Source organism: Triticum urartu, chromosome 7 (genome assembly GCF_003073215.2).
Source record: "Triticum urartu cultivar G1812 chromosome 7, Tu2.1, whole genome shotgun sequence".
In the NCBI taxonomy this organism is placed as follows: domain Eukaryota; kingdom Viridiplantae; phylum Streptophyta; class Magnoliopsida; order Poales; family Poaceae; genus Triticum; species Triticum urartu.
Window position 1 is genome coordinate 99,024,050 of NC_053028.1, and position 6,184 is coordinate 99,030,233.

At 39.5% G+C, this 6,184-nt stretch overlaps 1 long non-coding RNA gene across 2 annotated transcripts; it reads right to left on the reverse strand.

Moving 5' to 3' along the window:
• Positions 1 to 2,116: 2,116 nt before the first annotated feature.
• LOC125525755 lies at positions 2,117 to 5,670 on the reverse strand. Of its 2 annotated transcripts, XR_007291418.1 has the most exons (6): positions 5,280 to 5,670; positions 5,022 to 5,203; positions 3,620 to 3,707; positions 3,400 to 3,457; positions 2,861 to 2,917; positions 2,117 to 2,428 (listed from the first exon to the last, which is right to left on the reverse strand). It is a non-coding gene; the product is annotated as an uncharacterized LOC125525755 (long non-coding RNA). The 2 variants fall into 2 exon arrangements; XR_007291417.1 differs by having other exon boundaries at positions 3,620 to 5,203.
• Between the last annotated feature and the right edge of the window lie 514 nt (positions 5,671 to 6,184).

Consider the following 6,184-nt stretch of genomic DNA (forward strand, 5'->3'; position numbering starts at 1 on the left):
CAATAGGCAAAGTTCTCGTCCATCGGTGGTTACCAGAATGTCAACAACAATAGTAACAGGGTCTTACTGACAGAGTTGTACACTGAGGTGCTTATAAAAGCAGTGACGTATTACTGCTTAGATCATATAAACCTCAAGAAGGTTAAACAGAACAATGGAAAGGAAAATGTGATTATTAGATTAAACAGAACAATGGGAAGGAAAATGTGTTTAAACACATATTTCAGGGGTATATCCTTCCCAAGAACAAGCAGAGTATGATATCCAAGACCGAATAGAAGGTAGAAAACCACTTAAGTAAGGGGGAGAAAGCTCATGATATTACCCATACAACGGTGTTTGGATAATTGAGCAGGAAACATTTAGCATTAGCTTCAATGTTCTTGTTGAAAATCGGAATACCATAGACATGCTTCGAGATAGCATTGACATGGTCAACAGGTGAAGATCAAACTCTGGAGATACAAAGGATCCATCAGGAATAATCTTGAAGAATAGATCTTACAATTCCCTCATGGAATAAGGGATAACCTTGCTGAAAAGGAATCTATAACAACAAGTCCTCCGGCCAGGTGTGATAGGCATGACCTCACCTTACCGATATATAAGGACCAATGTAATAACTCTTGGAAATATGTTCCAACCATCATATCTGACTGAGATTCAGATCTGATTGGTGCCAGGATGCCTCAGACTCAGGATGCCTGAGAAGAAAAGGTGCAACACAATTGACAAGACGACATTGTAAGATTCTCGGGAAATGTACTATGGAAGCGAGTTCCAAAACAAGAGTTCATCATTAAAACCAAGGGGAGGATGAAGAGGTGGCTGATGAACTCAACGACAATTCATTGAGATTTTCAAAAGATGGATTTCCACACTTATGTGAACAAGGAGATAACATTTGTCAGATCAAATGATATAAGGATGTATGCTCGAGGAAAACATACACAATTAAGCATTGGTTGAAGAGTGCACCCAAAATATGGTTTTAGGTAGCATGATCAATGTTAGAAAGGTGATTCAACAACCAATAGTCTAAGAATGAAATATCGACCATTAACTTGAAAGCAATAGGATGCTAGAGACACGAACAAGTTTGTGTTGAACGGAAGGCAATAAAGTGGTCGATGATAACAGAAATCATCGAGGTCAAGGAGGGTACTTCTCATCATGAATTCAATTGATATCTTGGAAGGGGTCAAAATGTTGATGATGATCACGACACATTTGTCGAGAGGTTTCAAGAAGATGTAACCGATCGGCAATGACATTAAGGCAACGTAATGATGAAGCAAAAGGTTATTGAAACCATGGATACGACACAAACTCCAAAGCAAGCTTGCTGTCCAAAGCGAAATGATATGATGAGGAAGATCGACGTAAGCTTAACTCATTGTCAAAAATTTGTGCTCTGGGAAGAAGGACCAGGTAGCACAGTTAAAATCAGCACGACAAGGATATAGCCAAACAGGCTAGGAATGACGTGATTGAGTTCAAACTCGTAAGTAATGAAGGTTACCAAGAGTTGTTTAATCGCGATGCGGGCTCGAGTCAGTTATCGATGTCTTTGAGTGTTAAATAACTCAGAGTCCGTGAAAAATTGGAATCAATGAGAATGTAGCACTTGATGAAGAACTCATAAGAAGTTATGCAGTTCCGTGATAATCTTGAGATACCAGGGGCACTACAACATGACCTCACCTATAGCAACGCTTTTTCCGTATCTAAAAGTCATATATCCATTGCTAGTGTCTTTACCAACGGTTTGGGATGCGTTGCCTTATCCAGTGTTGGTAGCGCATAATGCAACGCATATACTACCATTGGTAAAAGGGATCCTTGCAAGAGTACAACACATAAAACAAACTTTTACAGCAGTTCTATACGTTGGTGCTCAATATACCGGAATCCAAATCTCATTGTTTGGCAATAGATAATTTGCCACGCTTTAGGTGTTTTTTACATATATAGTGTGAATAATAATAATAATAATAATAATAATAATAATAATAATAATAATATGTGTATATAACAACAATTGAATTAATGCTCCACATAATGGTGATAATTATGTATATCAAGCTAGGAAAAGACAAGAAAATATACTCACAGGAGGAAGAAATCATATATTGGATAAAATTGTTGGATTACAGTAGTGGATATTACAGGAGGAAGAGCATCCAAATGTGATGCATATCTAAATATTTTCTCGACAAAGAAACTTAAACTAAAAGCATTCATTAACATCCCTCATACTTAACTAAAACATAACCGAGGAACATCATCAAATAGGAACAACATCCCTACAACTTAACTAAAATTGAAAGCATCCATCATCATCATCATGAACTGGAAGATCATCATCATCATCACATTGCAGTGTACTTGCCATGCACCCATATAATCATCCATGTATCTTTTGAACCTACAAAGAAAATAACAAAATGAACCGTTAACACACAATGCATTAAGAAGTAAGAACCGCTTTGCGCAGACTTACTGCTCATCAGCACTTTTTTTGGGTCTGGACAACAGTCTAATAGCAAATAAGAAGAAACAAATAAACAAGATAGCGCTACAATTTGAACAAAAATTCATACTCCCTCCATTCCACAATGTAGTGCTTCCTCTATCCCCGTGCTTCAACTTTGACCGTAAATTTAACTACCAAGACCGATTGCGGCGGGAGCAAAAGTTATATCAGTGAATTCGTATTCAAAAGAAGTTTTTAATAATGTAACTTTTTCTCTCACCGCAATCGGTCTCGTTCGTTAAATTTATGGTCAAAGTTGGACCTCGGGAAGCGCGGGCGCACTATATTTTGGAATGGAGGGAGTATGTGATTATGAGAAGATACCAGCATGAGTGTGTTGTCCTTGATGACTAATCCAGACGCCACAATATACGACACAACCTGCAGAAAACATGGCTAAATTAAATTATATGGACATTAGCCTAAGTGCTGATGTGCACAGGGCAATGTGATTGACAGTACCGCTTCTCTTTTATTCTCCAGTTTGTTAGCAAACTAGACCAAAACGTTTTGTCATCTGAAACTGAACCAAAACATCTATTTCTAGTTGGTTTCAGTCATCCAACAGGAAATAGGGAAACCTACAAGTGCTCACCACACTTTGAAACAAACCTACAGCCCCAAATCCACTGAAATGAATTTACATGGTCATCACCAGCCTAGAGATCCATTGCTAATTCTTTACATCTATAGTAAAACTGTTTTCTGTGAACCAACAGATCTATTTATTTCTAAATAAATCCACTGAAACCTACAGCCCCAAATCTTATAAATGTGCGTCGACAGCAGCACAGAACCTAGCACAGCTCAATGGCCATGGACACAACGAGCAGTAGCACGGTAAGGAGAGGGAGAGAGTATACCTTCCTTGGCATCGTCCATGACTTGCTGCACGAACTCGACTTGCTCCATGGCGTCCTCCTGCATCGAGTTGGAATACCTAGTTGATTTTAATTATACTAAGATCTTTGATGTGAAACTAAATAGTGGAATTAATACATGCAGCACAAAATATAGGTCCGCAATTTCTGAAATCCAACCAAAAAAGAAGAAGTAGGTTGTCTACCAGGCCATGCCTTGTACCTTTAGTTCAGTTTCAACTCTGGTATGATGTCCCATGAGAGGAACAAAAATACAATGAAGTCAAATATTGTCGTCGGTAGGACCTTACCTGCCAATTCAAAAAAGATAATGCTAACTTATCATGGGATCATCATCAAGAACATGCACACTGCTGTTCAAATTCTTACTATGGCAGGCATTATGTTATTGTTCAACGATGAGTAAATATTTTTTGGGATAATGAACAAAAAGAGATGGTTCAAACTCTAGACCTAGAAATGGATGGTTGCAAATCGATAGGGTGTATACTGTTCTAGGTACATAATATTGGGAAAAACACACTAATTTGTATTGAAATTGCTGAAACAGTAACTAATTTGTAGTGGAATGGCCAAAAGAGTACCTTATATAGGGACAACTTGTAGGTGATTATTTCCTTGTAGTGTATTTTCATGAGTACAGGCTGATAGTATTAAAAAATAATACTCCATCAAGGTTATCCTTGTATCTAGTTTGTTCTTTCCCTTTCCGTATAGAATTTGCAGAACTAAACCATTAGTTCTTTCCAGATTTTATACATGTAATAGGCAGAATAGAAGTCGTTCCTGACTTTTAGTGGGGAATAGTATCCAAAGAAATACATCTATAGAAGCACTGTGTCCTGAACTCATGTTAACCACAATAACAATATCCTTTTTAGTTGAAAAGGCAAACTTGTAATATTTAAATGTTATTCATGATTTTTAAAGGATACATCGAGATACCATGTTGACAAAAAGGCAGTCAAAAAGATAATACAACCGTGATTATTTTGACTAGAAGTGGATAGGAATACAGAACAAAATTTATATTGGACACTGTACTGAGATAACACTACATCAGCTCCGAGCTGTAATAGAAGTACCTATATCATTTTCGGAAAGCAAGGGAAAGCTTCTAACTTACCGCCAAATAGTGGTTCAAATATTCATCACTTGGTAATAATTAAAAAGACCTTGCTGATGCTACAGTCGTACATAATAATCATATGTGTGACTAAGAAAACTTGAAGATCAACTTTTATTTCGGACGGGAAACAGGAGGAGAATCTTCAAAATATAAATCAATAACTAACCATTAAACAACAAAAGAAATAATTCTGCTCAGTTTCAAAGCCAACGTAGCAATACATAAGGAACCATATACATATCGTGGCTGTAGCATGTGCACAACAAGCCATCATATACTAAGTTAAGATGTACAACGGAAATAGTATATTTATGCTTCATCCGTTCAAATTACACGGGAGAACAATATAAGATGAAGAAATTCCACAAAGCAGCAGTATTTTTCAGTAAAGAAAATAAAAAATGTAATGGTCAAATTGATAAGAGGATTTTACACATACATTTATTTTTCTTCAATGGGGACATGAGCATCTTACCTGATCTAACGGGGCCAAACCTGAAGACAGGAACTGAGTCACGTATGACTGGACAATGGAGGACTTGGTTACTTCCATCATGTCACCCATGTCGTAGGCAGCACGTATGGTTAGGATTAGTTTTGACCTGGGATTTGTTTTCCCTGTAGAGAGAAGGGATATACAGCCAGTTGGTTGCACGTCTACAGGAGAAGAAAAGAGCAGAGGTTATAGAAAGAGGGAGATAATCATGAAACCAGGGGAGGGGGGTGCACTCACCGGACGATAGGAGGACGGCATGGCCACCGGCGCCGGAGCCGACGCCCGAACCCTAGCTATGGGGGAGGGCCGCGGGTAGGCTTTGGTGGCCGTGAGGGCCGGATCTAGCCGGATGGGAGGGCGCCGCAATGCGAGGGGACCTGGGGCTGTGCTTCGCGGTGGCGATATTTGCCGGACATTGCTTGAATCAGCCGCCGCACGTTGAGCAGCGAAGAGCCGCGTGAAGAGAGAGATGGGTCGCAAGAGGGATGGGTGGGTAGGGAGTATGTGGATCTGGCAGCCTCCGGAGCTGCGAGGTAGGAGGAGGGGAGGGGGAGGGCCGGCGGCGAGGTGGATCGGAGGAGGGAGACAAAGTGGTGGTGGCAGCGGTATGGGAGAGATAAGGGCAGGGGCTCTGTATCTCGTGCGTCTCTTTCTCTCTTTCTCTCTCTCCTTTCCTCATTTTTTTCTCAATTGTACCACGGTAGGGTAATGAGCTACAACTCTACGTACATCGCATATGCTGCATCACTTATATGTGTATCTATGGAAAATTTTGCAACGTATAGTCAAAACATTGACGAATTTGTGTTGCTTTACGGAGGGTATCCTTGTAGTGGGGGTAATACTCGACGACAAATCAAAGTAGAGGTTGGACTGGGGTATTACTCCGCAGAAGACAAGTGCTTAAACTTGCACGAGAGATGGTATTTAAAGGAGAACATGGTCGGAACCACGATTGCAAAAGGATCAATTCATAGATACCAAATGATATAATATCAACGAAATATTTATTATTACCAGAAGCTTCTATGGTAGGCTTTACATTGTGTCCATGGGCATGAACACAAAGTTCAAGGTCGACTCCCACTTATTCAATGTATAACCTTCCATTCACCTCTCATATTTCAAAGATGACAATAGTT